A 16,016-nucleotide genomic window follows, 5' to 3' on the forward strand; every position below is an offset into this window, starting at 1 on the left:
ATATCCCAAGCACCAAGGACAGGACCTGACAGAAAATAAACTTTTGTTGAATAAGTGAATGAATCTATGTTGAGTTCAGTACAAAAATATCTCTGGAGTAAGTTAGTTTCCCATTTTACTTCCACAATCAACAAATACCTTCTGAGCTTCAATTACGGTGGAGGTAGATTGATCATACCCTTACAAATACATAATATCAGACAGTGATTAAGTGCTACAAAGCCAAACTAGCAGTACAAGAGTTTGGAGAGCCAGCCATTTTAGGTGAGGTAGTCACCTCTCTGAAATGATGGCAATTGTTTCAAGACTTAAACGAAGTTCTGTGCCATGCAGGCTTGGGAGGAGAGGGAAAGTGAGCATTGAACATACTGGAAATATCAAATGCAGAAGCCCTGGGGTGAGGGTCTGCTTGGCGAGCCCAGCAAGAACAATAAGGCTTGAGTGGTGGAAGTGGGGCATGCAAGAACCTATCATTCTTGTTGCTTTTACCTGCTGCTTAATAACATGCATGTGCTGTCTAGCAGGAAATAAAGAGATTACATTTCAGCCAGAGTACTCATTCTCTGAGCCTAAATGGCTCTTCCAGCCCCCAAATCTGTATCACCACATCATATAAGATTACAAGGCACACAGTAATGACATTGTTAGAAACTCTTCACGGTAGCCTCAGCAGTCACGAAACTGACTTAACTAGGACCCCCGTCTAGTAAGGTATAAAGCCCAGCAGGAACACAATACTAGGAAGGTGCAAAGCCAGGAGGCTAAATAAACGTTAAACAGTGACTGTCACTTTCGAGTGTGGGGGAAAGAGCAATGATCCAGAGCACTGTTTGTGAACTCAACCACTTTTATTCAGCTCTAACAAGGTAAGTCGCCAAGCGCGGTACAAAGTAGCTCCACGAAATGCATTTTGTTTTAGTCCTGGCCTCGAACTGTTGCAACATTTTATGTCATTTTTGCAAAGAACAAAAGCAAAAAGTTCATTCTAAATTCGCCTTCCAACTCAGTTCTTTCTCCGCCAAGACAGAGCGCTTGGAAAGTTTTCAATGTCTGAAAACCTCTATTTCCAGGGCTGAGCAGATCAGTCATGTTGCGGCTTAAGACGCTCGGCGATTTCTTCCCCTCCCTCCACAGTTCCAAAACAGCTTCGCCTAACAAAGTCAAACTTTCCACGCTATTCCTGGACATCAGGACCAAATGTCGAAAGCATATACTGCCACTGAGTTAACGAGCCGGTCTGGGGCCCGGGACCTGTGGTACTAGATTTATGGGACTGGAGCCTAGGGGTCGAGGCGACAGAAATGAAAACATCAGCAAACTATGCAGTGCTGCGAGTTGGTTATGTAGGCGAAACTCCGGGAAGGACGCTCCCCCGGGACCCGTGACGGCCCCCTCCCCCGCCCCAGTCGCACCGGACGCGGGAGCTTAAGTTGAGAGCGGCCTCTCGGCAGGTGATCACCCTGGAATGACGCCAAACGGGACCCCTACCAGAGGACTCGCGCATGCGCAGCGCAGCCTGGGCCGGCGCTTCGGCAGGATGTAGTCCCAGAGCAGCGCGCCGGACCCACGCCAGCGGAATTGCGCATGCGCAGGGCAATCTCTGCCCGCGGCCTGGGCTGGGGTGTAGCTCCAGAACCTAGCCTCCAGCTCCCGCCAGCAGGTTTACGCATGCGCGGCGACGCCTAGGCCTGTGGCACGGTAGTGGCTCTACTCCCCTGGGCCCCTCAGCGTTTTCTGGCGGGGAGGTCGGGCCGCAGGGCGGGGAGGGATGGCCTGCCCCAGGGGTACCTGACAGCATCCCACGTCACGGCCGCGATCCCCCTCGGCCTCCCACACCACTCCTCCACTCTCTTACCTCGGCGCAGGCCGGAGCCTCGTCCGCTCCGCCTCCTGGGTAGCGGTTACTGCACGGTCAGGGGCCCTGCGCCGCGACGAGTTGGCGCCTCCCCCTGAAACGGCCCGGCCTCGGCGGGGTGCGCTCGGGTGCCCGACCGACAGGGAAAGGAAGGGAGCGCAGACGAGGGGAGGGGGCTGGCGACGGCGCCTCGCCCCTCCTCTCCTCCCTGGGCTGCCCACCGCCGCCCCTCCCCTTTCTCGCAGACGCCCCCTCCCCTCGTAGTTGACCCCCGGGAGTGGACGCCGCATCTCCAGCTGGGGCCGTCTCAGCTTTTCCAGGGAATTCCTCCGTGGGTCACCCCCACCTTCTCAAGGGTTATGTTCTCGCAAATCTTGGGAATTTGTGGATACCCGTTCTAGAAGAATGAGGCGTGTGTGATGCTGAGAGCAACCTTTTCCACAGCCCCTCTCCTCCAGCCTGCCCCAGCTTTTCTTCTAGTGGTGGCCCCTCCATCTGGGAGCTCCGACGTTTTCACCCCATTGCTTTGGGGCGGAAGTCCTGTAACCCCCTATAGTACAAATGCTGAAATAATGAGGGATGTGTGCTGGGGGGTTCGGTGGGGGTGACCTCAGTTACCTTGGGGCCAAGGGCTTCAGTAACAGCCACCTTCTCCCCTTATTATTATAATATTTTGCAGTAATTTATTATATCACACTGCACTTCTGTTGGCCTTTGTAGATTTAAGTGAAATGCAACACAACTTTGCAATGTGCAATAATTTCTTCCACTGCACTACACTTAAATTGACGTGAGTGGGTTTTGGTAAAATGCTCAACAGTTAAATGTTATTAGCTACTCCTATGAAGTAAGCTGCTTGCTCTTATACTGGCTGTTTCATGAGGACACTGGTTCCTCTCCAGTGTAGAGCCAAAAGTAGTATAGCCAGATAGAAAAACAGATTCCAAACCACAGTGACCGTGTCAGTCTGTTTCGTCTGGCTTTTGCCATTTCTTCGGAAAAACATCATTCTGAAATGTGTAACTGCCTTTCTGCTACAGACGGCAGACATTTATCTCCACTCTCTGAGCATAGCCCACTGAGCCTCACAAGGAGGCGCGCAAGATGGTATACAGGTATTTCTCCTAGAGCTCTAAATAGAAGAAAAAGTAAGTATACATTCACAGGACGTTGCAGAGATAGTACAGAGAGGCATCGTGTGCCTGCCCCAAGTTTCCCATTGGTTACATATTATCAATGAAAGAAATTTATGAGTTAAACATGTTTGCTCTCAGAAAAAGCTCACTTCAGTGATGATAGCTGGCTTTTTTTTTTTTTTTTTTAAGCACCTATTGTGTGCCGGGAGCTTTATCTTATTTGGAGCTCACAATAATCTTATAAAGCAAGGATTATCCTTACTTTACAGATAAAGCAACTCAGGCCCCAAGAGATTAAGTTTCTATCATCAGCAGCCATGGCAAGATCTGTTTGCCTTGCACACTTGGTCTTTTCCACATTATGAACAGCTGAAGTTCGTGCAGGCCTTACACTGTGCTTCAGGTGAAGCCTGACAATTAGCTAACGATAAAAACATGTCTTAGTGTTTTGAAAACTGTGATATTATCTCAGAAGTTAAAACTTTTAAATATACCTATAAAAGAATGTGTTTCACTAAAGATTTCAATTTTATGTGAGTCCAACAGTTTTTTCCAGGGTGGTCAAAGTTTAGAGTAAGAGGTAAAAATGTCTCAATCACATATAAGTTTCCTTCAAAATTTTTGGATAATTTGGTCTACTAAACTTCACTGTATTGCTGAATTCAGTAGACTAAAAAATTGGACTCTCAGAGAGTACAGGTTAGTATTTCAGGAGTTAAAGTTCCCATCACCACATCTCCCAAGTTTACCTACATCTGGACCTGTGCACTCTGTATTCCCTTCCGTTACTGGGAATGAGCTGTGCATGCTCTTATTTAAGTTCAACTCTTCCACCTTTGTATTAGATCCTGTCTTCCTTACAGTCTCAACTTTTTCACTCGGGTAGTTGTCAGCTCTCAATCCTACATTATTAATTTTTATCTCTATGCTGGATCTTTCCCATAAGCATATTCATATTGTGCAACATTTGCCTATCTTTTAAAAAGTTCCTTGATTACATGTTTCTTCCAACGTATTCTTTGGTCTCTTCCAAAATGTCTTAAAAGAGTCATTTATGCTCACTGTATCCTCATCCCCTCCTCCAATTTTTCTTTTTCTTTCTTTTGTGTGTTTTTTTTTTTTTTTTTTGGAGATAGAATCTTGCTCTGTTGCCCAGGCTGGAGTGAAGTGGCTCAGTCTCAGCTCACTGCAACCTCTGCCTCCCAGGTTCAAGTGATTCTCATGCCTAAGCCTCCAAAGTAGTTGGGACGACAGGTGTGTGCCACCATGCCCAGCTGATTTGTGTATTCTTAATAGAGATGATGTTTCACCATGTTGGCCAGGCCAGTCTTGAGCTCCTGACCTCAGGTGATCTGTCCGCCTCAGCCTCCCAAAGTGCTGAGATTATAGATGTGAGCTACCATGCCTGGCCCTCCTATTCATTCTTAAATCTATTTCAGCCAGGCTTTTGCTCCTACCCCTCCGTTGAAACTCCTCTTGGCAAAGTCACCAATGACGTCAGAATTGCTAAATCAGTGGTTACTTTTCCATCATCTCACTTGAACTATCAGCAGCATTAGAAACAGTTGCTTACAGCCGCCATGTTGAAGCATTCACCTTCTTCCCGTGGCCTTCAGGTGGCCCCTGTCTCTTGGTTCATCCACCTCACTAGCAGCTTCATTGGCTCATCCTCCACTTCACCAGCCATTGGCATGCCTAGAGTTTGGTTCTTGGACTTCTCTATCTTCTCATTCCCTTAGCAATTTTATTTCAAGACATGTTTTTTTGTATTCAGCCTGGGGCCGTTCTTTCTCCACCCAACCCTCCATGTCCTGCCACTTCTTATGTCCTAACAAGTTCATGACATTACTTTCGTGAAACTGGGAGCCCTTGTCCTTTTCCAGCCCACAATGGGGACCCAGCTGCAATAAAAGTCTTCCCTTTCTTCCCTTTTTTAACCCCTCCAGTTACTTCTGCTTTGGGGTATCTTTAAGCCTTCTTTAGTTATCCAAAATCAGAGGAATTCATCTTGCTTTTTTCTTTTCAGGTATACAGGCACCAAGGCCCTAATCACAAGAAAAGTTGGATGGGGCCATCTTTTGACTTTTTCTTGGAAATTCAGAAAGTCTAGTTATGTTTCAGGGAAGAGGAAAATGTTCTTTCTTTCCTCTTTGAGTCTCTAGAACAAAAATTTAGCACCAGTAAATTTCTACATCAGTCTGCTTGTTACAGATTGAATGCATGAATGAATGACTGCAAGCAGCCTGCACTTTGGTGCCGTATGTGCCATTGATTAGGTAAATGACCTTGGGTAGCACCTTAGTTTTCTAGAACTTAAATTCCTTGAGACTTCATTAAATTGGTGCACTGCCCAGCTCTGCGTTTTGTAGAGATATCAGTCACACTGCACCTTTACTGATACATGCTATTACCATGCTGTATAGCATTGTGCATCTCAGCATGGTATTAGAATTGGCATTAGAATACAAAAGTGATAAAGATGATAATAGGCACATATACACTTACTGTGGCAATACTGAAAGAATGACAAAATACAAGAGGTGATCAAAGAAGGCTTTCCAAAACAGATAACTTTAGCATTAAGTTTTTAGTGTGGGCTGGGTGCAGTAGCTCATGCCTGTAATCCCAACACTTTGGGAGGCAGAGATGGGTGGATCACTTGAGGTCAGGAGTTCTTGATCAGCCTGGCCAACATGGTGAAACCCATCTCTGCTAAAAATACAAAAATTAGCCAGGCATGGTGGTGGGTGCCTGTAATCCCAGCCACTCGGGAGGCTGAGTCAGTGTGTATATAAGTTAGCTAAGAGAACAAAGGTCAGGGATGAAAGTGTTAGGGAAGGGAAGTATTCTAAGTAGAATAAGAAATGTGATGTGTTTGAGAATTATAAATTGCTCAGTAAGGCTGAAACAAAGGCTCTATGGAGGGAATAGGGCAACGGGAGGAGATTAACCATTCATTCGTGAATGGACACTAGGGATGATTCTGTATCTCGACAATTGTGAATAATGCTGGAGTGAACATGGGAGCGCAGATATCTCTTCAACGTACAGATTTCATTTTCGTTGGACATATACTCAGTAGTGAGACTGCTAAAAATAGTCCTATTTTTAATTTTTTGAGGACTTCTGCACTGGTTTTCGTAATGACTGTACTAATTTACATTCCCATCAACAAAGGTTCCCTTTTCTCCACATCATTGCCAACACTTGTTATTTTTCATCTTTTTTATAATAGCCATTTTTACAGGTGTGGGATGGTATCTCGTCGTGGCTTTAATTTGCATTTCCCTGATGATTAATGATGCTGAACTTTTTTTCATCTACTTGGCCATTTGTATCTCTTCTTTGAGAAATGTTTATTCAGATGCTCTGCCCATTTTTAAATTGGGTTGTTTTCTTGCTATTGAATTGTTTGAATTCCTTACATATTTTGGATATTAATGCCCTAACAAATGTATGGTTTGCAAATATTTTCTCCAACGTGCTAGCTTTTGTCTTCACTCTGTTGATTGTTTTCTTTGCTGTAGAGAAGATTTATAGTTTGATGTAATTCTGTTTGTCTATTTTTGCTTTAGTTGCCTGTGCTTTGGGGTCATCTTCAAAAAAATCATTGCCCAGAACAATGTCATGGAGTTTCCCCTATGTTATAGTAGTTTTATAGTTTCAGTCCTTAAGTTTTAAGTCTTTAATTCATTTTTAGTTGATTTTTGTATTTGGTGTGAGAAAAAGGTTTCATTTCATTCTCCTGCATAGGGATATCCAATTTTCCCTACACCATTTTTTTTTAAGAGACTGTTCTTTCCCCATTGTGTTCACAGCCTTGTCAAAAATCAATCAACCTTAAAAAAAAAAAAAAAAGACAATTCTGTCATTTGTGACAACATGGATGAACATGGAGTTCATTAAGTAAAATGCCACATGATCTCATTCACATATGGAACCTTAAAATGTTGAACTCATAGAAGTTGACAGCACAATGGTGGTTATTAGGCACTGGGACTGGGGAGGATCAGGGAGATATTGGTCAAAGAATAAAAAATTTCAGTTAGGTAGGAAGAATAAGTTCAAGATACCTACAGTACAATAGGGTGATTGTAGTTAATAACAATGTTTTGTATATTTACAAATTGCCAAGAAAGTAGATGTTAAATGTGTTCAGCAGACACACACAATGATAAGTATATGAGGTAATGCATTTATTACTTAGCTTGATTCAGCCATTCCATAATGTATCCATATATCAAAAGATCATGTTGTTAATTAAAAAATAAATTTTTAAAAATTAATAGTTTAAAATAGCTTTTTTTTTTTTTTTTTTTTTTTTTTTTTTTTTTTTTTTTTTGAGATAGAGTCTCCTTCTGTTGCCCAGGCTTGAGTGTAGTTTCATGATCTCAGCTCACTGCAACATCTGCCTTTCAGGTTCCAGTGCTTCTCCTGCCTCAGCCTCCCAAGTAGCTGGGACTACAGGCGCACCACCATACCCAGCTAATGTTTGTATTTTTAGTGGAGATTAGGTTTCACCATGTTGGGCCCTTGGGAGTCACGCCCTCCAAACCATAGTCTCATCAGACGGGTTTTATTTAGTGCTACATAACGTGACCTACTTTCCAACCTGACTCTGGCATAATATCACATGATAGATAAGGAAGGAAATCAAAATATTTTAACCCTAAATATATTTTCTTTGCCATATCTTGAAGTAGTCCTGCAAATGGAAAATCAATATTCTAAAGAGAATCCCCTTCCTTCTCTCTCCTTTTTCTTGTTTCAGGAGAGAATTACCCCTGATAAGAAACTTTTATAATCTATTCTCTCTGATGCCTGCTACCTGGAGACTTCATCTGCATAATGAGAACCTTGGTCTCTACAACCCCTCATCTTAACCCAGACATCCCCTTCTATTAGTTCTATTTGCATAATGGAAACCCTGGTCTCCACAACCCCTTATCTTAACCCAGACATTCCTGTCTATTGATTCTAAGGCTTTAGACAACAATTTAACTCTTTCAACCTATTGCCAATTAGAAAAACTTTGAATCTACCTATAACATGGAAGCCACTCCTTCCAGTTGTCCCATCTTTCTGGACGAAACCAATATACCCCTTACATATATTGATTGATGTTTTATTTCTCCCTAAAATGCATAAAACCTAGCTGTATCCTGTATCCTGACCACCTTGGGCACATATTCTCACAATCTTCTGAGGGCTGCATCATGAGCAATCTGTCACTCATATTTGGATCAGAATAAATCCCTTCAAATATTTTACAGAGTTTGACTCTTTTTGTCAACATTACAATTATTGGCAACTTAAGTCATTTTTGCCCCATCCTACAGGTGAGATAGTGAAGACTTAGATTAGGTAACTTGCCTAAGGTCACATAAGTAGTAAGAGGTGGAACTAGGACTCAAATCCATCTTCGATTTCCATCTGGAGCTTTTCCACTGGACCATGTGGCCTCTTTCCAAATTAGAGGTAAAGGTAAATGGGCCAAATAATAGAAGGCCTTGTCAATGTAACAGCAAGATGTATCATAGGATCTAACAAAGGATTTTAAGCAGGAGGACAACATGATGGCTCACCGTCATGCCAATGGGGAGAAGGGTGATCTGGGAGCCACGGAAACCACTTGAAGACACTATTACATCAACCCTGGCAGGAAACCAGCTCTCCTTGAACTCAATGTGACAGTGGCGTGGGCTTAAAGAGAGAGGAGAACATGGATTTCAGAAAATTTTAGGAGTTGAAATTAGCAAGACTAGATATAAAGAGTAGAAAAGGGCCAGGTGTGGTGGCTCACACTTGTAATCCCAGCACTTTGTGGGGCTGAGAAAGGAGGATGATTTGAGGCCAGGAGTTCAAGACCAGCCTGGGCAACACACTAAGATCCTGTCTCTACACACACACATAGAGAGAGAGAGAGAAAAGAACTTAATGGGATGTGGTCTCATGTCTGTAGTCTCAGCCACTAGAGAGGCTGAGGTGGGAGGATCACTTGAGCCCAGGAGTTCAAGGCCGCAGAGCCTTGATTGTGCCACTGTATTCCAGCCAGAGTGACAGAGTTTTCGAAACCCCACAACTCAAAAAATAAATAAATAAATAAATAAATAAATAAATAAATAAATAAAAGTAGATGTGCAACACTTGCAGGGAATAAAAAAAGAATAAAAAATAATTTTAACTTAGTAAATCACTTAATATTCTCAGGGCCTCAAAAATCTTTACCTTTAAAAATGGAGGATTAGACTTAGTGTTTCCTTAATATTTTAAGATTTTTGCAAAGCCAACTAATACCAAAGCGTGATAAAGATTGCACATTTTTTGCATATTGAGTAGGAAAAATATACTAAATAAAATGTAACAAATAGAAACTAGCAATAATTTTAAAAATATATTGTACGATTACCAAGATTGGGTTCCTTTCAGTGATGTAAATATGATTCAGTGTTAAGAAATTGATTAATATATTCCTCCATAATAATAGGCCAAAGGAATAGAAATGTTTTAACTGATGATGAGAAAAATATTTGATTAATAGTCTGTAGTCATTTTTGATCAAAGAAATCTTTAGTAAGTGGCTACATATGCTGAAAGCTAGGTTCGTGCTTAATGGTTATAAATCAAAAATAAAATTCTAAGCCCCTCAACCATCTGAATGGACCCCTACTGTTGGCCAAGTGCACTCCAAGTTAACCTGAAAACCTAGTTCAGGCCATGATGGGAAGGAGGAGTCAGACATGCCTCCTTATACCCTCCTCCCTTTTGGAATTCAGGAAAAGCTAGCCAGAATTAACATTAACACATACCTTAACTCTGATAAGAAACATTTATAATTGTTAAATCAAGTTTAGCTTAAAGCTGCCTTCTTACATATTTTAAGTTTGGCCTAAAGGTTTTTCTGTACATCATGAATTATAACAAGTAGAGGTGTATATGGAATACTATGCAGCCATAAAAAAGGATGAGCTCATGTCCTTTGCAGGGACATGGATGAAACTGGAAACCATCATTCTCAGCAAAGTAACACAAGAAAAGAAAACCAAACACCTCATGTTCTCACTCATAAGTGGAAGTTGAACAATAAGAACACATAGACACAGGGAGGGGAACATCACACACTGGGGCCTGTTGGGGATTGGGGGACTGGGGGAGGGCTAACATTAGGAGAACTACCTAATGTAAATGACAAGTTGACGGGTGCAGCAAACCAACATGGCACATATATACCTATGTAACAAACCTGCACGTTGTGCACATGTACCCCAAAACTTAAAGTATAATAATAAAAAATAAATTTAAAAAAAGGAAAAAAAAAACAAGTAGAGGTGTAAACAAACTGTAGCCTACAATTGTGCCAATCACTGAGTTTTCCAAAATCTGATTTCCTTGAATGTACCCTTCATAGTTCCCTCAAATTGGTGTGATTGGATCTAGGGTCTTGGTTAGATTCAGGTTCTATTTTTTTGGCAAGATGAATTCCTAGATGGTGTTGTGTCCTTCCACCAGGAGGCATATAATGTTGGGTTGTTTCTTTCTGTGATATTGGTAGTTGTTAGTGCTCAATACCTAGATCCATTAACTCAGCAGATATTGGAAATGGTCCTAACCCTATCACTTTCATCTTCATTTATTAGCTGACATGCTTTTATAAAGGGAAACCTCCTTCCTCAATGATTTGATTTCCTAATGACATAGGAAAAGCATGATAAGCATTTGATTCTGTCTCCTAATTTGTCAGTTTTTGTAATAATTTTATAATAATGGGTTGGACATTAGCAGTCTGCAATGGCCACTAATTGAGTTTGTTTGTTGGTTTGGTTGTGAATTCATGAATTTAAGCTTATTTTATTGCCCACGACTCTGCTTTTTGTGACAATCACAGAGGAGTAAGTCTGGCTTGTCTGAGACAGTCATATCAATTCATCCTCACTTCACAGTGTCTGGGGTGGCCATGTGACTGGTCCTAACCATAGACATTTTGATAGGGACGGGGACAGAGAAATTCTAGGCAAAGAAGGGCAGGTCCCTGGTGAAGCCCCATCTCAAGCTGAAAAGCCTGAGACTGCAGCCCAAAGTTAGAACTTACACCACTGTTTCCCTGCTCGAATGTTGCCTTTTCCAAAGCATCTATGGCCCCACCCTGCCCCCCATCCTGTGCCTATAAAAACCCTAGGCTCAGCTGGCAGAGAGAGGAGAAGCAGCTGAATGTCAGGGACTATGACTGGACATCAGAGAGAAGTGGCCTGACTTCAGAAGGACAGCTTGATGGTGTAACTTTGGAGAAGAATCTGACTGGAGACTGCCAGACTTCAGGGGAAGATTACCTTCGTGTCTTGTCACCTTTTCAGCTCCCTCTCTTGGTGATGATCACTTTCATTGTCAATAAAATCCATGCATTTACCATCCTTCAATTAATTCATGAGACCTAATTTCTCCTGGATGCTGGACTAGAGCTCGGGAGCCATGAGTGAGGATACAAAAAAGCTGTCGCACTTGCCCTTTGCCCTCACTGGCAGAAGGCAGTCGCCTCATATGAAAAGGCAGAGGGCCCACTGAACTGTTAACACTCAAGTTGTCTGTGTATAGCAGGCAAAGCTAAAAGGGCACTGTAGCACTGCCTCTGGGGTTTCAGGGGTTGCAGGCACCCCCACCAGCCCCCCAGATGCTGCCACAGGGCCTGCACAGAGTTCACTCCGGCCAGCACCAAAAAGCACTCACCCTGGCTCCTGCTCACCTATGTGCTGCCTCCCATGAGGAGTGGAGTGCAGCAAATCCAGGTGAGTGGAGTTCACTCCTGCTGGCACAGAAGCAGCCGGCTAGTTCCAGCACCCGTGCACTCCAGTTCCTGCCCCGTTTGCTCGCATGCTGCCTCCCTCAAGGGGTTGAGAGCTTGTGGACTGAGTAAACAAGACAGCCCCTTTGCAAGTCCCACGAAGGGGTCAGGTAAATATCATGCTTCAATTTCATACAAGGAAGTCCACTAGGAAGCTTCTGAAAACACACGCCCACCTACCTACCCAGCTGCCCCCTCCTTCCCTTCCTGCTTTTTTTATGTTGTCACATGAGGACTTGTTTGGAGAGGTGCTGCTGATTGGAACATCCCAATGGATACATGTGACACAAATGCACAATTGTGAACACTAATACTGCAGAGTTTTTGACAGGGAAAGCTGTCTAGGATGTGTTGCTGATAGAAATACAAGTCATAAAAACTATGTATGTAAAATTGAACACAAGTGTGTCTATTCACACTGAGACCTGCTTGGAAATACTTAAATACTGAGTGATCATTTCTGAGAGTTGAAATATTGACTAATTTATTTCTCTCTTGTACTTTTATAATTGTTTAAGGTTTAAGTTTTTACATGAATAATAATCTTTTTTAAAAAGTATGATTCCTATTTATCTCATGTTACTTATAATGGTTTTTTTTCCCAAATATATAAGATCTCATAACTGGCATTACATGATTTTTTCCATGGCATGATCATCAACAGGAAATGTTTTAATTCTAGAATAACATTTACTGACAAATATTTTTGGAAACATTTAAGCATTTCCTGATCTGAAAATTTTTGTGATTTTTTTCTTTGTGTAGTTTATTGTTATACTTAATAATGCTTTCTAGTCCAGTGGAACACAGTCATCTTGTCGGAAAAAATACTTTCAGAAAAATATGAGTTTTATAGAGAGACATTTTCTACTCACTAGAAAAATGAAATTAGTACATTTTTCACTTAGTGGTAAAAATGATAAGCAGTCTCCCTTTAGCCTACCTTTAAGAAATTTCAATTTCTTGGATCCATTTAATTCTCCTAAGACACTGCATATTCTTAAAACCAAAAGGATATTTTTAAAAAATCTCTAGGCTTCCAGAATAAAATTGAAAAAAGGTCTTCTTTCTTTTGTTAGTAACTCTTCAAATGGCTGGTCCTGCACAGGGGGTCAAGGCCAGGCTATCACAGTAGACAAAGGAAATAGGCTCAGTGCTGCGTGCCCTGCATTATGAAAGCTGTTGTGACAAATTCAACGTAAGCTATAAACTTACTCTCTGGATCTCATAAAGTCAAGTCAAAAATGCCAGAAAGAAACGTGCGGAGCCGAGGCTGGAGATGAATCTAGAAAGGCAGTTCCTCAAGGGTGTTGATAAATATTAAACAGAGAGCAGATATGCTCTGGAGGATGACATGAAGGGGACAAGTTGGATGTAGGGAAACAAATAGACATGGTTGAAGGAATCCAGAGGAATTTGAGTGGTGGTTTTGAGATGGAGAGGAGAGGAGAAAGCAGGATTTAGGCAAATACTTACATTGTATAGTCTCTTTGGTCGTTTCTCTCTTGTTTTCGCTTAGCATCATTGGAGTCTTCAGAAGGGTTAAACTGAAAACAAGATTTTTCTCTCCATCCTTGGGTCAGAGCTCTAAAGGAGGAAAAGCTGGCTCCTGGCAGCCAGCATGGAACTTGTAAAACTAAGCCAAGACATCTGCAGATTGTGTTTTGGTTGGACAGATCCACCTCTTCACTTGATGACTGACAGTAGGAATCACCTCCCCATACATGCAGATAAAGATGTGATCCTGACCCCAGTACAAAAACATCAATCCCAGGTCCATACTGGAGCCTTGATATCCTCTCTCTGTTCTCCTTTTAGGGTCTTCAGTGGGGTGGTGTTCCTCACACCCTCACCTTGGAGTGTTCTTGTAACTTCTGGAATGGGCCTGATCATTTTCAGCCTTCCTACAAAACTGGCTCTTCACCCAAATTTCACTTTAGGGAACAGACTGTTCTGAAATCTAGTTGGAGGTCAGTTGAGTCCTTCCTAAGTTTTCTGGGGAACAGCAGAAGCTCAAACCTGATATTGCCATTCCAGTCTGAGTCAACGTGGGTCTGGAGATACTGTAGCAAATCTGCAACCTGGAAGGAAGTTTGGGGCTGTCTCCCCACCAAGCTGTTCAAAATCCAGAATCTCACGTCAGCTTTGGCTCATGAATGCCATCCCAGCTGTGAAATAATCACAATGCATGGGTCAGTGAGAAAGTTAAAGAGCCCCACCTAGAAGAAACGGTATTGAGTCTGTATTATTTAGAACCAGTGTCCATTTAATCCTCTCTCCTGAGATTCCTATCTGGTATGCTAGTTCCTAGCTAGGGTTTGGGGCCTCAGACACAAGTCACTAGAGAAACCTTGGAAACGGATGTATCGTCTCATTTTGCAAGACCTGGTATAATGTTTCTAAAGCTCAGTAGTATAGTCTAAACTGATGATCTCATATACGTGGCAGTGGAATAAGAAACAACATGAACATTTTAAATTTTTTTGTACTTTGAGATAATTACCCTTGTGATGGGTTTGAGGTAAACTCAGCTTTAGGATTTCCAAAATTAAAATTGAGAGAGAGGTCTATAGAAAATTTCTGACCCTATCCCCTGGAGCTATGCAGCCTGGGGTATGGCCCGTGGGACTGAAACCCTGTCCCAACAGCACCACCCAAACGGCTGTTGATTCTATTCCCAGGGGACTTCTCAAGTCATTTGTAGAAGGAGAAATGAAGAGTAAGACAGGCAAATTTGGAGGCGATTATCAGTCAATAGTTTACAACAGGGCTGCCAAGTAGGCAGGACCTACACTATTGAGAAACCGGGAAGATGCAATGCAATGCTCCGGGCTCTGTGGCTATGCCCCATGCTCTCTTCTATTTACTTTTCACCTCAACCCACTTCTATTTCTGATCTCTTTCCACAAGATTGACAGGTCTTTCTTTCGGACTTCTCTTCGATTAGGATTTAGCTTTTCCTTGGCTCACTAGGGGTTTCAATGTCCTAGAATGCTTTCCCAGCACACCCCTGTATCTCAGCATTTTCCATAGCAGTCTGTCTTTCCTCGTCACCTATGACCCAGCACTGCCACCTACTTCATTCATGGGAATGTCCAGGCCCTCATTTAACCAGTCTTCCTAGTTCCCTGTTCCCTTTCCTTCCCCACTAGGACCACTTGAACCACCTCATGGATCAGATATGTCTCCCACATCTTCCAAAAAGCTCAGAGGATTTTCTGCCCCAAAGAGACAATCCTCAGGAAGCCTGCTGGTCCCCTCCCTTTTTCTTTCAGTGTTTGGGACTTGAAGAGGATTATTCTGATGCTTTCTAGGCTCGTCAGAGGATACAGGCCTATGGATCCCTATGAATGCATCCACCGTGAAATGGAGAATCGTGTTTTGAAGATAATGCTAGAAAGCTGACACCACTAAGTCATATAATTCTCTTCTGTTCACAGAATATGATCAAAACTATTTTTTAGATACAAAGTTGATGTTTTTAGCATTGTCCCGCAAACTCCTGTCTCAGTGTATCTCCTTTACCCTCAACTGATTTGGCTTTAGGGTATAAATTAGTGGTAAGACATGTATATGGCAAGTGATTTGATATGCAGAACCATGGCGACAAGAGCTTCTGTTAAGGAGAAAAGGAACTAACATTTATTGAGCGCTATGTACTAGGTACCATGTGCCATTAACCATAGTGATAATGACAATATTGGAGCATGCATATTATGTGTAGGCATTGCTCTAAGCCCTTACATATGACCCATTTTAAGCCTCACAATAACTCCATGAGATGAGCACTGTGTCACTGTCCTCATTTTATAAAAGAGGGACTTAAAGAGGTTGAGTAACTTGTTCAAGATGAACTGAGTACCAAGCCCAGGTCTGTCTGAATCCAGCATGTTTTTATAGTATATTTTTAAAATGTATGAAACTTCCTATGGATTTAAAACTTTAAAGTTTTAGAAAATGAAGAGCTGAGTCACATGGCATAACTTGGACCTGCTATAGTTAGATAATGATGAGATAAGCGAGTTTTGACTGAGATTATCCATATTATCTCAATTTACTACATTTAGGCTATGAATGCAGATTTCAGTGGAACTCAAGTGACCATTTCATGAGAATGTATAAATTGCATCCTTTCATTTCATCTGTGTTTGTTGCTACAATATCAGAAGGCTTACATGGCTAATTCTAT

At 42.2% G+C, this 16,016-nt stretch overlaps 2 protein-coding genes and 1 long non-coding RNA gene across 6 annotated transcripts in view; 1 reads left to right on the plus strand and 2 right to left on the minus strand.

Annotated features, from left to right (window-relative positions):
- Positions 1 to 2,028, minus strand: part of RCBTB2 (RCC1 and BTB domain containing protein 2) — a 44,750-nt gene extending 42,722 nt beyond the window's left edge. For 2 of the 4 annotated variants that reach the window (XM_050766310.1, XM_050766305.1), the window contains exon 1: positions 1,856 to 2,028. The gene's annotated coding sequence lies outside the window, so the exon portion shown is untranslated. The remainder of the gene's footprint in view (positions 1 to 1,855) is intronic. The other 2 variants (XM_050766307.1, XM_050766309.1) reach the window with 2 other exon arrangements.
- MED4 (mediator complex subunit 4) overlaps positions 1 to 16,016 on the minus strand; it is a 1,135,161-nt gene that overhangs the window by 462,758 nt on the left and 656,387 nt on the right. The gene's annotated exons all lie outside the window — the stretch shown is intronic.
- LOC126940483 (uncharacterized) overlaps positions 1,515 to 16,016 on the plus strand; it is a 65,436-nt gene continuing 50,934 nt past the window's right edge. Inside the window, exon 1 of the long non-coding RNA XR_007720761.1 lies at positions 1,515 to 1,698. This is a non-coding gene — a long non-coding RNA (uncharacterized LOC126940483). The remainder of the gene's footprint in view (positions 1,699 to 16,016) is intronic.

This window comes from Macaca thibetana, chromosome 17 (assembly GCF_024542745.1).
Source record: "Macaca thibetana thibetana isolate TM-01 chromosome 17, ASM2454274v1, whole genome shotgun sequence".
Taxonomy (NCBI): domain Eukaryota; kingdom Metazoa; phylum Chordata; class Mammalia; order Primates; family Cercopithecidae; genus Macaca; species Macaca thibetana.